Raw genomic sequence first — 17500 nt, forward strand, 5'->3', positions numbered from 1 at the left:
CACCTTCGCCAGAATCTTTCTGTCGGTGTTGAGAAGAGCTATGGGGCGCCAGTTCTCAACACACGACTGATCCTTCCCTTTGGACAACAAGATAAGAGCAGAGACCCTCATGGAGGGAGGTAGTAAACCTCTGCCCAGGCTCTCATTAAAGACCTCCACAAGGCGCGGAGCCAGGATGTCCCCAAAGGTCTTATAAAATTCGGATGTTAGACCATCCGGGCCTGGGGCTTTCTTGGCAGATAACCCATCAATTGCCATCCTGACTTCGTCCACCGTTATCTCATCCCCCAAAGACTCCAGCGAGCCGCTAAAATCCTCAAGGCCAGGGGTTTCCCTTAAAAACTGGTCCCTCCTTTCTTTGTCAAGTGATTTCTCGGACAAGAGGTCGGAGTAGAAAGACCGCACAACGTCAAGAATGCCCTCCTTCTCCTCCCTCAGGACACCCCCAGCGTCGCGCAAGCCTCTCACCTCCTTAGCATCTACCGAGTTCCTACAACTCTGAAAAGGGTCGGGCGAATGGTACTTCCCATAATCCCTCTCCAGAATCAAGGAAGCATACCGGTCATACTGTATCTCCCTCATCCGAGCCTTCACCCGGGAGATCTCCCCATTGTCTCCCTGTCCAGAGATCAGGAATCCAAGTTTTCTCCTCAGTGCCACGTAGGTGTTCTCTTTTAAACAATTGTTTCTGGCTACGAGGCCCTGGAAAAAGCTCCTGGTCCTCTTCTTCAGTATCTCCCACCATTCAGACCTACCCCAACCTGACTCCAAAAGTGTTTCCTGGGTTTCAAAAAAGTCCCTAAAAGACTGTCTTATCACCACCTCTTCTAGGAGCTTAGAGTTCAGGCGCCACAGACCCCTACCCTTCCGAAGGGACTCCGAAGCATTCAAGGACATAGATAGGTAAACTTGATCGGAAAACTCTACCGGCCTCAGCTCTGGAGCCGAGGTTTTCGAGCTTTCCTTAACAAAAACCCTATCTATCCTAGACCTACAACTACCTCTGAAGTAAGTGAAACCCGTGTGGTCCGGAGAATGGCGAACATGAACATCCACCAGACCAGCCTGCCTAACCATGCTATTTAGAAAAATGGAGTCATAGCCCAACGTAGTCTTTGAACCTCCCCTGTCTTTTGTCCTAGTAATGGTGTTGAAATCACCTCCAAAGACTATCTGTCGGGCCGAAAAAAGGTATGGCTTTATCGCCCTGAAGAGGCACTTCCGATCCCACTTTGTTTGTGGGCCGTAAATATTAATCAGCCTCAGGTCGTGCCCCCTCAGATTGACATCCAACACCATGCACCTACCTACCTCAAGCTCGATAACTCGCTGAATGGTTATCATGCCGGTAAAAAGTACCGCCAGCCCACCGTACGGCTCGGCCGCAAGAGACCAGTAGGAGGGCCCCCGCCTCCACTCTCTCTTTGCTTTGTGTATGTCAGCAAGCTGACTCAATCTGGTCTCTTGCAAAAACAAAAAATCAACCTCAACCGTGTCGAAAAAATCATAGGCCATGTAACGAGCACGCTCGGAAAGGATAGATGCCACATTAATGGTGGCAAATCTTATGGGCTGGGAAGCCATCCTTCAGAGTTATGGACAGTAGTAACAACTCACTTCTTTTTTATTTTCCTCTCCGAGTCCTCATCTGAGGACCCGAAACGTTTATAACTTAAACCTGCTGGAAGGGAAAGTCCCTCTACCAGGACTATCTCCTCCTCTGACCGGGGGATAGCCCCTACCTTTGCTATCTCCCCTACTGACCCACCGGGATCATTGATCTCCCGTTCCCCATCCCTCCCCTTCTGGCTACCCTGATCGCCAGACGGGTCAGAAGAAACACCCTGAGGACCTACGATGTTATCAGGAAAGGGACCTATAGGGCCTAGTGGAGTGTCTTCCACACGTAGAACAGGGACTGTATCCCCCCTTTCAGGTACCCTCTTCACTCTCACCAGACCCTTCACAGGAGACTCTTCCTCAACGAAACTACCTGTGGGTTGGGCCTGTATTTTTAAACCTGCTGCCTCTTTCCCCTCAGAGGCCTCCAGAGACGCTTTCATGTTATCTTTCAGGAAAGATCGTGCCGTTGTTTTTATATTTTCAGATTTTTTTTTAACCCTTGCTATTTCCCCCAATGACATTTCTCTTGACCTCCTTGACTTTTGTTTTTTCCTGGTTGCCCTTTGAACTAGCTCCCCCCCTGCCTCTCTCACAATTTCCCCTTCGTCCATGCTCTCCTCGCTACTAGTGAGAAATTGGAACTTGTTGGATAGCACCACTACCTCCTTTTCAGCATGTTTTTTCTTACCCCTGGCTTTCCTCGGTTTTGACCACTCGACCACCTCACTTGTAGGGCTCTTAACCGCCTCACTTGCAGGGCTCTCAACCACCTTACTTGTAGGGCTCTCAACCACCGCCACAACCCTTGGGGGGAGGGGGGAAGGGAGAGGGGACTGCGAAGGGGGGAGGTCTCTTAGTACTGCCAGTTCCCTCTGTTCCACCCTGCTCTCCTCATTCTCCACCACCTCCATCACTTCTACCAATTCTGCATCCGTGTACCCCCCATTATGCGCCGCATGGGGGCACCTACTGAAGGGGTGGCCGATGACTCCACACAGGTTACACCTGATCTGACTACACGATTTTGTCTCGTGACCTGTATCCCCACAATGCCCGCACTTTTGTTGGGGGCAATTCATGCTGAGGTGGCGGAAGTCCCCACACTTGTGGCACATCCTCGGCTGACCCGGGTAGAAGCACTGGATCCTGTCGCGGCCAATGAAAGCCGCTGAGGGCAAGTGCACCAGGCCAGCCTCCGTGCTTTTGAGATCTACCGTGGTGGACCATCCGCCACCCCAGACCCCGTGGCTTGGATCCGGCACTTTGACTAGGGGCGATGTTATCATGGCATATCTCCCAATCCAAAACCTCAAGTCTGCCGCAGGAATCGATTCGTTCCTTACCAGGATTGTGACCTTCACCTTTTCTTGCCGAGTAATTGCTAGGGCCCTAAAGCCCGTCCACGGATCCTTCAGCCTACACCCACCCCACCGATTCCAGAAGGCCTGTAGCCCCTGGTACGACATGAAGCTCACGTCGTATTCGGCTGTATTGACAGGGTGGATGCAGGCGAAGAGATCCGCCGGGATAAACCCAAAGGTGTGTAGGAAGTTCTTTAAAAAATCAGACCTGTTGGGGGGATCTTTCCCCATGAACTTTAGTTGTACTACATTCCGTCTCCTAAAGGGTTGAGCCCCCATTGGCCCTTGCGACCTGGGCGTGGCGTTAGCCCCTCCCCCCAGGGAGCTCGGGCCCGCCACAGCCCCAGCGTATGATTTTAAACCGGGCAATGGGCTTGGGTCTGCCACTTGACCCCTTTCTTCTGACTGGCTTCTGTCACCAATATTGCTAGGTTCAGGACCCCTTACCTCCAGCCGGGACCCAGACCCCCCTTCCCTGGCACGAGGTGCCAACTGTTTACCATCCCCCAGAATGCCAGGCATGGACTTTGATGCCTTCTCTATTAGTTCTGCCGCCCTCTTTGCCCTGTCTGACACAACTAGGGGGCCAAAAATTGTCTCAATGACCCTCTCTTGAACTGCGCTGGGACCCGCATTGCTACCCATTATAACACTTTTGTCCCCCACCACATTTATTTTCCCAGCCTTGGGTACGCCACCTTGGGCTGTCAGATTCGCTGTGTCATAGGTGCCAACGTCAGTGCCCACCACACATACACCGCTCACTGACACCTTATTCTCAACTTTTGCAGCATCCGACTTGACATTGACAGCGTTAACACTTATAACATTTCCTACTGCTATCACAGTACAATCGGACTTAGACGCACTGGCACCGATCACTGGGCTTTGGCTGTCGCTCGGCTGCGCTGCAGGGGAACGCGCCACCACTCCGCAACGAGCCTCTGCCCCGATCTTTAAGCCAGCTTTTGCATCCATACTTAAACCAGTACTGTTACATGTTATAACATCCGAATTGACATTGACAGCATTATCACTTATAGCATTTCCTACTGCTACCACCGTACAAACGGACTTAGACGCACTGGCACCGATCACTGGGCTTTGGCTGTCGCTCGGCTGCGCTGCAGGGGAACGCGCCACCACTTCGCAACTAGCCTCTACCCCGATCTTTAAGCCAGCTTTTGCATCCACACATAAACCAGTATTATTACATGTTATATCATCCGTATTGACATTGATAGTATTTGGGATAATAGCTACGTTTAAACTCACCAGTCTCCGGGCGTCCGGGTACTCACTTCCAGCTTCTCCAGGCAAGACTCCAGGCTGCCGGGGGTGCATCATGCTTCCTTCCCCAGGGAACAGTGCCGCACTACCCTCGGGTCCGCCTTCCGTTTTCCCCGGGCCCTTCACAGACTTCTGCTCCCCCTCCATAGCACGGATGGTCTCGTATAATCCACCGTCCTCACTGTCCTCCTGGGCCACGACTACCTCGTTCGGAGGCAATGCCGCCGAGTCCTTCAGGTTTGCAGTGTCCATGGCGGCTCTCAATGCTTCCAATTGATTTACCTTCACCTTTACAGCCTCCATCAGGTCATCTATCTCAGCCGAGATGATCACACGGTCCCGGCTATACGCCCGGTTTCTTTTCTTTTTCTTTTTGGCTATCATTCTCTCCAATCCCTCCACCTCTGCTTCCAATACTCCGATCCTGGCCTCGGCGTCCGTCTCCTCCTGCTCGCTGTCCTCTGATTCCGGCAGGCTGACGGTCGCCGGGTCTATCGGTTCCTCCGGCTTAGTATCCAAATCTGCGCTTGTCTGTAAACATAGTTTACCTGCCGCCTTCCTCCCCGTACCTAGTTGCTTCACTAGGCCGGTTCCCGGTTCTTGGCCCCCGATATTAATCTTCATACGGGGCGGCTCAGGGATGGCAGGTTCACACGCATCACTCTGTACGCTTGTCTGCATACTTGGTTTCCCCGTACCTAGTTGCTCCACTAGGCCGGTTCCCGGTTCTTGGTCCCCCGTATTAATCTTCATACGGGGCGGCCTCCGCACGCCCGTCTGCATGCTTGGTTTCCCCGTACCTAGTTGCTCCACTAGGCCGGTTCCCGGTTCTTGGTCCCCCGTATTAATCTTCATACGGGGCGGCCTCCGCACGCCCGTCTGCATACTCAGTTTCCCCGTACCTAGTTGCTCCACTAGGCCGGCTCCCGGTTCTTGGTCCCCCGTATTAATCTTCATACGGGGCGGCCTCCGCACGCCCGTCTGTATACTCAGTTTCCCCGTACCTAGTTGCTCCACTAGGCCGGCTCCCGGTTCTTGGTCCCCCGCATTAATCTTCATATGGGGCGGCTCAAGGATGGCAGCACTCGGGCCAGTACCGGGGTCCACGTCCATTTCCCTGTCCAGGGCAGACTCTGCGGTCAGTCCGTTGTTTTGCAGGTTCCTAGCTCCGGCCAAGCTGGTATTAGGCCTCACGCTAGAAACCTCTTCCATACTGGGTGATTTAGGCCCAGAAGCCTGGGGGCTCTCCACCACTCCTCCCCCAGGATCCTCCATCTATAGCTGCGATCAGTATCAAAGCTAAGTCCAGTTGCTGAGCTCTCCAAACCACGTCCTACCTCAGCGGCTGCTGGCACCAGACTTGCCCTCCAATGGGTCCTCGTTAAAGGATTTAAAGTGTACTCATTCCAATTACAGGGCCTCGAAAGAGTCCTGTATTGTTATTTTTCGTCACTACCTCCCCGAGTCGGGAGTGGGTAATTTGCGCGCCTGCTGCCTTCCTTGGATGTGGTAGCCGTTTCTCAGGCTCCCTCTCCGGAATCGAACCCTGATTCCCCGTTACCCGTGGTCACCATGGTAGGCGCGGAAAGTACCATCGAAAGTTGATAGGGCAGACATCCGAATGTATCGTCGCCGTCACGGGGACGTGCGATCGGCCCGAGGTTATCTAGAGTCGCCAAAGCGGCCGGGGGCCGGCGGGCCCGGGCCGAGGCACGGAGCACCGCCGGGGCGCCCCGGATTGGTCTTGGTCTGATAAATGCACGCATCCCGGGGGGTCAGCGCTCGTCGGCATGTATTAGCTCTAGAATTACCACAGTTATCCAAGTAACTGGTGGAGCGATCAAAGGAACCATAACTGATTTAATGAGCCATTCGCAGTTTCACTGTACCGGCCGTGGCGTGGGCAGCTGCCGGGCGGCAGCGGTGGGGGACGACGGGTCAGCAGGGGGAACTAGTGCGCTCCGCCGGGGTGGACCCGGGGGGGTGGCAGGGTCGGGCACGCCTCGCGGTGCCGAGGGCGCCCGCCCATCCCCAGCCCGGGCTCCGGCCGTTTCGGGCGCCTGGGGGTCGGGGCGGGTCCGGGCAGACTCTGCCGCGGGGAGCGGCGTCCGGCCTCTCCCCGGCGCCGGGGAGGGGGACGCGCCTCGAGCGGCCGCCCTTACGGGTGGGGCCGGTCCGCTTCCGGGGCGGACGGGAGGGTGGCGGTCGCGCCAGCGGCGGGACCCCCCGGGGCCCCGCCTGGCGACCGTCCCTCCCCGCCGGGAAGCGGGGTGCCTGGTCGATCGGAGAGAGTCGACTCGCGGGGGACGTCGACGCGGGCCGAGAGAAATCCTCCCGAGGGAGAGAAATCGCTCGCCGCTCAGAGTCCCGCTCGGAGAATCCCAAAGCGCGTCTTATTGCGTTTGCCCCGCGCGCCAGTCCGGGGGGCCGGGTTCGGGACGCGGCCGGCCCTCCGGAACCCGGGGTCAGCCCCGGCGGCCGAATCCGTCCTCATCGGGCCTTCCGCCCTGGATCCCCCGGCCCTGGGGGTGGCCTACGACGCGGCAGCCGCGAGGGGGTGCGAGCGAAAACCGACGGCTCCCCGGCGGTCGGGGAGGTCCCTGGGCCTTTTTCCCAGATTTGGCCCCCGGGGGCCCCTGGCTCCGGAGGTCCCCCGGCCGGCGGGGAGCCTCCCGGCGGGTTCCCCGGTGGTCCGGGAGGTCCCTAGGCCTTTCTCCCAGATTTGGCTCCCGGGGGCCCCTGGCTCTGGAGGGCCCCCGGCCGGCGGGGAGCCTCCCGGCGGGTTCCCCGGTGGTCAGGGAGGTCCCTGGGCCTTTTTCCCAGATTTGGCCCCCGGGGGCCCCTGGCTCCGGAGGTCCCCCGGCCGGCGGGGAGCCTCCCGGCGGGTTCCCCGGTGGTCGGGGAGGTCCCTGGGCCTTTTTCCCAGATTCGGCCCCCGGGGGCCCCTGGCTCCGGAGGTCCCCCGGCCAGCGGGGAGCCTCCCGGCGGGTTCCCCGGTGGTCGGGGAGGTCCCTGGGCCTTTTTCCCAGATTCGGCCCCCGGGGGGCGCTGGCTCCCTACGAGCCTGCCCGGCTTGTGCCCCTTGGTCTTTGAGTCTTTGGGGCCTCACCCCTGCAAGGCATTCGGGTTGACTTGCCTAAGACTCCCCCCCGGCCAGCCCAGTGGAGAGAGAGAAATCGCTCGCCGCTCAGAGTCCCGCTCGGAGAATCCCAAAGTGTGTCTTATTGCGTTTGCCCCGCGCGCCATTCAGGGGGGCCGGGTGCGGGACGCGGCCGGCCCTCTGGAACCCGGGGTCGGCCACGGCGGCCGAATCCGTCCTCATCGGGCCTTCCGTCCTGGATACGCAGTCCAGATACATTTATTGGTGCGAATCATAAAAGTTCAGGGTTTTTAATATATATTGTGGTGACCCACTCCTCTACGCAGTCCAGGTACATTTATTGGTGCAAATCATACAAGTTGATGGTTTTCTTATTATATATATTGTGGTGACCCACTCCTCTACGCAGTCCAGATACATTTATTGGTGCGAATCATAAAAGTTCAGGGTTTTTAATATATATTGTGGTGACCCACTCCTCTACGCAGTCCAGGTACATTTATTGGTGCGATTCATAAAAGTTCAGGGTTTTTAATATATTGTGGTGACCCACTCCTCTACGCAGTCCAGGTACATTTATCTATATATATATATATATATATATATATATATATATATACATATATATATTGTGACTGCAGTGCAAGGAAAATGGCTGCCTCACTTGTGATTTGCATGAAAAAAGAGCAGCATGCAGTGATTCCTTTTTTGTGGTCTGAGCATGTGTCTAGTGCCGATATTTATTGAATACTTTGTGTACAATATGGAGAAAGTGTTTTGTAGCGAAGTAGTGTGTTTGAATGGATAGAGAAGCCATGAAGAGGGAGGCAGACTCCCGTCCACGTCCACCACTGATGAGAACATGGACCGTGCATGTGAACTGAGTCTGTTGGATAGACGAGTGTCAGTGGATTATGTTGCAAATCATTTGCAAATTAACCATGGCTCTCCCTATGCAGTAATCCATGACAGACTTGGGTTTCAAAACGTTTGTGTGAGATGGGTGCCAAAACAACTCATGGAAGAGCACAGAAGCGTTTGGACATCTGCAAACACAATTTAGACTGATGTTCTAAGGAAGATGAAAGTTTCCTAAAAAGAATCATTACTGGCGATGAGACATGGATTCATCACTATGAGCCTGAGAGTAAACAACAGAGTATGGAATGGAAACTTTCTCAGTCGCCAACCAAGAAAAAGTTCTAAAGTCAACCATCAGCTGGAAAATGAATGCTTACAGTTTTCTGGGATTCTCAAGAGGCAGTATTACAACATTATCAGGAAAAAGGTTCAGCAATCAATATTGCTCAATAGAAAAATATCTAGAGAATATCCGGAAGCATTTGTAAATTTTTGGTACTACTGTGTGGCATAACATGGCACTACTGTGTGAGATAACATTGGGGGCACTCCTGTGTGGCATAATATTGTTTGGGGGCACTCCTGTGTGGCATAATATTGTTTGGGGGCACTCCTGTGTAGTATAACATTGTTTGGAGGCACTACTGTGTGGCATAGGGGAGCGTGATGTGGAAGTCGCTGCTCCTGTTCAGCCTCATTCTCTGCAACAAAGAGATCAGGAGCAGCCGGCCAGGAGCTGCAGGTGAAGGCTCAGCAGGTCACTTGTTGCCCACCACTGTTGTAGAGAGATTTTCTTAATAGAATGTTAAATAATCTCAAGTTTTAGTGTAACTGGTGCCTGGGACAATTCTTTCTATTGAATGCTTATATTTTATATCAGTGGTGGGCAACCTAAAACATTTTGCTAATCTACTATCTCATCTTACTTACAAGTTGGATGCAAATTACTCTTTTTGACCCCCCCCCCACCCCCTCTTCTCCACAACCCTACCATTTTCATTCCAAATGCTATTTCATGTTATTAACAGTATCAACACTTTGAAAAAGTTCCATACCCAAAATAATACTGCATTTGTTTATTTTGTCCACCCTGTTAGTTCAATTCTGAATTCTCTCCAGGCAGCTAACCTATGCACACCTCAGGAAATACATTATTACCAGACGTGCTGTTTTGTTTTTGTCCCTTAAAAATAAAACTACTGCTTTTCATAGCTTAGATTAGTTAAACAAACACACTTTGGTTGTTTTATATGATAACATTTCATTAAGCAAGAATGTGCTATTTAGTTTTTTATTCTATTATCTTCTTCACCTCCCGCATAAACCATTACATGACAGACCCACATGTGTATGTGAGTGTCTTTGTCTCCCATGAATAAAGGCTACTTATTAAAAAATCCCCCTCCCATTTCCTCATTGCACTCAATCCTGTTTGACAAGTACCCTGTACTTCCCACAATGCTCCATTAATATATACATTTTTAACTTTCCTGAACAACTTCAAAGAGCTGGGTGCAACCTAGATAGTCCTGCTTAATTTTAAATATGTAGTCCTTATTATCATTTCTCTCTAAAATTAAACTTAAATTAAAAAAAGTTTGTACCCAAGAAAGATTTAAAAGTCAAAAAGTTGAACGTTTCTTTCAATTGACTAATGTTTCTGAAATCAGTCAATATTTTACCTAATCTGTCTTAGGGAACGTACTGGAGGTTGTTGTGTACTCATTGAGGGGAGTTTGTTAGACTTGGCCGAATTTGTTAATGTGATGATCAGGAGTAGCTCAGTGTTGCTGACTGTATAATGATGACATGAAACGTGCTTTAGGACCCAATTCCGATGCATACTGCAAGGAGAAGTTCAAATCTTTGTCATATTGAGATGCTTTTATCCAACGATTGTTTGGTAATGAAGAATATGTTATTTTTTTAATTGGTGTCTGAATGTGATTGCTATGATTAATCTATAATATAAAGTAACTGTTGGGTAACATAGAAATCTTATAAATGTGTTATCCAGATAAATAAATATAATTGATTGGGTTTAATTAAACCTCTAATTGTTTGCTTTTTATTACTAGTGGAGAGGAGAGTTCATTTGTGGTCACCATTACTTTTTGATCTTCAAAAAAAACCTATAAAAACAAAATTCTCTCTATAAGGTTAAGCAGATTACACTATGATAATGGTTTGTTTAATATTGTTTTTCACATGTGAAATCGGGATAAGAGAAGATTAAAGACCACACACTTTCCAAGAGGAGAATAAGATCACTTCAAAGAGACAAATGTTCTCTAATGGAATTTATTTACAATAATATAACTATTGTATAAGTTGTTGTTTTTTCATAAGCTCATATTTGCATTATATTTATATATTTAGTTGTTCACAATTTTGGTGTTTTTGGGTGACACCTTCTTAGTGCAAATTGCTGCATTTGAAAGGTACACAGGTGAATTTAGAGAGTATTATTGTTTTAATATCAGGCTTCGCTTTATACTTTCTGCAACCTACATTTTACCTCTCTTATGTGCTTAATACCACCAAAAAAATGGGCAAGTTTTAAACAATAATTTTATGTATACCTTTTCTCTAGCTGCATATGGGTTACTATCTCTCAGCATTTATTAGAGATATAGTTCAGGTAAGATTGGATAATCATTCCAAATCTATTATTATAGTTTGAATGAAGACAGAAGTAGAACGTTTACAGCTTCAGAAATGTTAGTAAATAATATTCGTGGAATTTTAAGACAAATGCCATTATTTATTAGAATTGTTTTACTATTTTAATGTAACACCCTCTTTTAATTCTTCTTTCACTTGCTCTACACCATTGGCATTGGTCTCCTTTACACTCCTATGGCAATAAAAGGGCAATAACAAAAAATGTTTCACTAGTAATATTGCCTCATTTTGCCTCTAACTCTTTATATATAATATCAATTGCTTTATCTGTACACTGCCTTGATAACAATAATTACTTCTACTTTAAAAATGGATAACTCATCCTATGCAGCACAGTAGTAAAATCTGTTACCTGACAGTGATGGGGTCTTAAGTTCGATCCTGACCTATGCACCATCTGTGTGGAGTTTGTATGTTATGCCTGTGTTCATGTGACTTTCCTTCACTTTCAGGTGCTCCCGATCAGGCGCGGGCCGGCGAATGTCAGACCGGGGGGTGCACAGGTGGCCGCACCCCATGACGGGCGATGTGGCCGCGCCTGTCATGTGATGCGGCCGCCTGTGCGCTGTCGCGGCCGCATCGCTTGTTTTGTGATGCGGCCACAGGTAAATTTCAAAGAAAACGTGCATTCACGGAGGGGAGGAGGGGAGGGGGGGAGGGGGGGCCGGCCCAAACAGGGGTCAGACGGAGTGGCCCGGGTGACCGATGCCTCCCTGCCCCCCGGCCCAGCCCACCCCTGCTCCCGATATACCAGTAGGTTAATTGGCCCCTGCGAAAATAACCCTAATGTGTAGTTGAGATTGTAAGCTCCAATAGGGCAGGATGTGTATTATTAAAAACATTCTCTGTAGAACAACCATATCAATTGTAGTTGCCAGCCATAACTGATTCATTACGGTGATGCACGAGATTTAGTATGACCACATTTACTCAGGCTTCACTTGATATGGTATCAATTGCTTTACATGTCTAAGTGTGTATATGACATTGTTATGCTGAGCATTTGTGTGTATGATTGTTATTATTTATTAACAGCAGTGCCGTAACTAGCCATTTTAGTGCCCTGGGCGAGACAGGGAACCGGCGCCCCCCATCTAAGTGGGAGTGTCAATTGTCGGGTGGGTGTGGTCAACCTACTGTGGGGGCGTGGCTAGCACTTTACAAGTTCTAGACGGCACTGAAACCCCCTCCCTCTCCATTATTCTTGGTCTGGCTTTGTAAGGATCTTTATGTAATAAGCCTCCATAGAATCAAAGTGCAGCTATCACATGCTAGCTGTATAAAAAAATTAATTGGTTATTGAAATAAAACTCACTGAAACAAATTAAAACATAAATGTAATGGTACCATCTGTATCACACTGCCCCTTCATCCCACTGTGCCCTCCATCACAGTTTCTCCTTTATCACACCGTGCCATGGAGCCATCTCTATCATTGTGCCCCCTTGTCACCATCACACTAAATATAATATATATATATATATATATATATATATATATAACACAAAACAAATGGGAGGGGGCGCCAAATAGTATAATACTGTATATAAAAATACAGAAAGGTGTACCAAAAGTCAGAATCTTAACAACTAAATAGGTATAGACACTCAGGTAATAATAGTGGATCAACAGGAAGAAGGAAATAAGGAACCACTCTAGAACACCAGCGCCGTGCCAATATAATATGCGTACCAGATAAAAGATCTTTAAAGCTTATCTGTAGGTATAACCGGTATCTTCACCAATCAAGTTGAGCCTTATTACCCCATGGGAATAGCAGATGCTTCATACAATGTTGAAAGGTTCCGGAACTGGCACTTCATATATACTCAGTAGTATTCAGGATAATGGAGAGGAAGAAACTCACATAGTGTAATGCTGTATAGCAATACATTTATTACATAAATAATGTGGATGTGCACTTACATAAAAAAAAAATATATATATACACACACATGTACACACACACATACAATATAAAGAGCCTCCTAGTGTCCGCCATACCTTACAGAGAGCATTCCTGTGACCGCCATACCTTACAGAGAGCATTCCTGTGACCGCCATACCTTACAGAGAGCATTCCTGTGACCGCCATACCTTACAGAGAGCATTCCTGTGACCGCCATACTATACAGAGAGCATTCCTGTGACCTCCATACTATACAGAGAGCATTCCTGTGACCGCCATACCTTACAGAGAGCATTCCTGTGACCGCCATACCTTACAGAGAGCATTCCTGTGACCGCCATACCTTACAGAGAGCATTCCTGTGACCGCCATACTATACAGAGAGGATTCCTATGATCACCATACAATACAGAGAGCATTCCTATGACCACCATACTATACAGAGAGGATTCCTATGATCACCATACAATACAGAGAGCATTCCTATGACCACCATACTATACAGAGAGCATTCTTGTGACTGCAATACAGATAAATACCTCACCTGAAATTAATAGACCCCACCATTAAATTAAAAAGCCCCATCAATAAATTAAATTGACCCACCAGCACCCCACAAATAAACTAGTACCCATTAAATAATTAGCCCCGCCTAAACGTCACCATTTAATTAATAGCCTACCTCCCACCCATGTACTAAGACACCCAACCTCCCTACCCTCATATCACACATTATATTAATACATACCCCCCTTCCCTCACACATTATGGCAGCATACCCCCCCATCCCTCATAAAGCATAGCAGCATCCCCCCCCTCCATAATAGCAAGATGCAGCACACATTACTCCCCTCCCTAATAGCAGCACACATTCCCCCCTCCCTAATAGCAGCACACATTCCCCCCTCCCTAATAGCAGCATACACCCCCTCCATAATTGCAGCTTACATTCCCCCCCTGCCTCCCTCCATAATTTCAGTCTGAATCTGAGGTCTGTTTAATTTTATTTTTTTTCTTTTCACTCCTCACACAGAAGTCGGTGCGGGCGGCCACTGCGCCCCCTTGGGACTGCGCCCGGGGCGGCGGCACCGCCCGCACCGGCCTCGTTACGGCTCTGATTAACAGTTATGTATGCAGTGCTTAACCAAGAATACTTAATCATTCACATCCGCCCTGTGAAGCTTACAGTCTATATTCCCTAACACACACACACAGACACACCCATACAAACACGTTAAGTACATACTAACTCCATACAGGAGTTTGGTTCAACTGCAAATTAGTTACAACCCTTTTTTTTTTTTTTTTTTAAAAGGGGTTTTTATTCGCATTTTTCAAACAATATAACCAAACCAGCAACATTATAACCTTATAACCTAATATACCATTCAAATATTTGTCCATACTTTGTTTAACTTGTCCACAAATCCTAAACACAAGTCTACTAATTTAGTTACAACTCCTAATGAAATTACTAATGCCAACAACATGTAACCAATATTAGTGTGATATACTTAAATTGCTTAATATAACAACTGGTTATAAGAATATCAGGAGCACAAGATTATTAACTAATTACTAGTTTAATTAATCGTCCACATAGGGCAGAATAGCAATTTACCTGTGATCCAGTGAGGAGAGCTGTAGAATATGCACTGCTGGGAAGGGGGAGGGTGACTGGTGCAGAGTGCAGGCTTGAAAATCACTGTACTCCCACTGTAACTTAATGCAATGTCACAATAGACATTTTCTTTTTGCAGATTGGGGACAACTTGCGCACCTGAGTCAGCTGGGCCTGTGTGATGTGTAAGACAAGGGGTTAATCACTACAAGACCACTTAGTCTATTTAACAATAATTATATCCTTATTTATATATCACATTTACTAAAAACTGCCACCACCAATATTTGGTTTCATAGACCACACTTTGAGAAAATCATAGTTTACTAACCTCACTCAGAATACCAACACAATGTATATCCCACTATAATTAAACTTTAAATAACCCAAAGTTATCATTAACGAAAATAATACCCAGAATTGCGTTATATAATGGTTACAATAGCAAAGCTGTATGACCATGAGTCCAGTAAGAACACACAGGCAGAACTTATTAAATAAGATTTAATATGAGAGAATACACAAAAATAGAGTTCAAGGTGGTATAAAGTAATATTATGCAGACACGTATGTGACGAAACGAGTGTGATAACACTAACCATCTTGTTTCTTGTTTCTCACATAATGTACGATTGATTGGGTACTGTTTTATAAAAGCTGCAGAGTTAGACATTCGCAAGTCCATAGAGTTCCATTGATGAGCACTAGACAGATTGTAGCACTGAGCTTTCAGGTCATTGCAGAGAGAAATTAGCAACTGGCGGCACAATCCAGCTCCTGCAAACAGTGTGGGCCAAGATATAAAAGGAAATGTATTCTGTTCAGGGTTCCAATTTTAATATTTCATTTATTAAAACACCTTCGGCATTATACTACCATTATGTTCTAAAGCTATGCAAAATAGTTAACAAATTGTGCTTAGCGATTACATGTGAATCAACGCAAAATTAAATGAAATCGGTCCAATTAGTAGTACTTCCTTGTAACATCTCATTTACTATTCTTCGCTCAGAAGAATAAGATTTTTACTCACCATAAAATCCATTTCTCTGACTCCATTGGGGGACACTGAGAGACATTGGGGTATAGTAGTGGGCTCAGGAGTCTTGTCACTTTAACTGCTAAGTCTTTGGACTCCTCCCCTGCTATGCCCCTCCTCTCCAGAGAGAGCCTCAGTTTTGAATAACCAAGAGTGAACGTAAAGTAGGTAATATAACCTGGCAAGATCTTAAACTATAAAGAACCATAACCAAAGTTTTCACACATAGAACTACACACAGAGCAAAGGAGGGTGCGCAGTGTCCCCCAATGGAGTCAGAGAAATGGATTTTATGGTGAGTAAAAATCTTATTTTCTCTTTCCTGCCATTGGGGGACACTGCGAGACATTGGGGATATACCAAAGTTTCTTCAAGGGTGGGAATGCTCTGGACCAGCTGCACGCATAATCCTGCGACCAAAGCTTGCATCAGCTGAGGCAAAGCCTTGAAATCTATAAAATTTAGTAAATGTGTGGACGGAAAACCAAGTCGCCGCTCTACACAACTGTTCCACCGACGCCCCGTGTCTAGCCGCCCAGGAGACACCCACTGCCCTAGTAGAATGTGCCCTTAAATTTTCCGGAACGGCTAGAGAGGCTGAAATGTAAGCCTCACGAATCGTGGACGTGATCCACCGAGCAATTGACTGCTTTGAAGCAGGCCACCCTCTCTTATTGGCGTCATATAAAACAAAAAGATCTCTGGTCTTTCTGACCCGAGACGTATGGTCGGTCTACATAACCCTGTAGAGCTCGTACCACTTTCAAGTACTGCATAGACCCTTCTAAAGAGTCTTTCTTTGCTCGGAATGCCGGGACAACAATTTCCTGATTTAGGTGGAACCTGGAAACCACCTTAGGAACGAAAGATGACTTGGTACGAAGGATCGCCCTATCAGCATGAAAAATAAGAAAGGGATGGTCACAACGAAGAGCCCCGAGCTCAGACACTCTACGAGCTGAAGCTATAGCCAACAATAATACCGTCTTCCACGTAAGATACCGTAAGTCAATGGACTGTAAAGGTTCCAACGGAGGCCTAGAAAGAGCACGAAGAACCAGATTGAGGTCCCAGGGCTCGACAGGATGGCAAAAAGGAGGCTGTATACCTAATACCTCCTGTAAAAATGTCTTGATGTCTGAATAATCAGCAATCTTTTTCTGAAAGTAGACAGAAAGGGCTGATATCTGGCCTTTTAGGGAACCCAGACGAAGACCCTTCTGAACCCCATCCTGTAGAAAATCCAGTAAGCGGGAAAGCTTAAATTTTGAAGAGTGGAATCTCTTAGACTCACACCATAAAATATATGTCTTCCACACTCTATAATATATGGAAGACGAAGAAGGCTTTCTGGCCTTGGTATAAGATACCCGCTTGTCCCCTCCCGATCCACTGCCTATGGTGCATTGAGTCACTGTATTTGTACCATACATAACACCACCACTAGAGGTCAGTGGAACATACACACGTATGTCCCACTACGAGCAGGAATAGAAGTGACAACCGCTCTCCTCTGAAGTGTCAGGGGCATACTCATCTCCACTGTTCTCTGCGCTATAGTTAGAGCCACCACTGGGTTGTGTCATGCTCCACTGTCCCCACTTTACTTTCAGCAGGAGACAGATGTGACCGTGTTCAATCCCCGTTTGGTGTAAAAGGGCAGGAAAGCTGCTGTCACTTCTATTCCTGCTCGTAGTGGGACATACGTGTGTATGTTCCACTGACCTCTAGTGGTGGTGTGCAAACACTCTCCCCTTCACATCAGGCACACACGCACACTTTTGGTCCGACAAAAGTGACTTGCGGGGGACATGCCAGATTTTTTTGCCTAGTTAACCTGCCAATATTTTTTGGGGGACTGTGGAAGGAAACTGGAGCCCCTGTAGGAAACCAACACAAACATGGGGAGAACATATTCCACATAGGAGTTTAAATGACACATTACGCAAATTAATTGCTCTATAGAACATCAATAATTGCCATATAACTATCATTAACAATGCCTATTAAC

This window comes from Mixophyes fleayi, unplaced genomic scaffold (genome assembly GCF_038048845.1).
Source record: "Mixophyes fleayi isolate aMixFle1 unplaced genomic scaffold, aMixFle1.hap1 Scaffold_35, whole genome shotgun sequence".
In the NCBI taxonomy this organism is placed as follows: Eukaryota; Metazoa; Chordata; class Amphibia; order Anura; family Limnodynastidae; genus Mixophyes; species Mixophyes fleayi.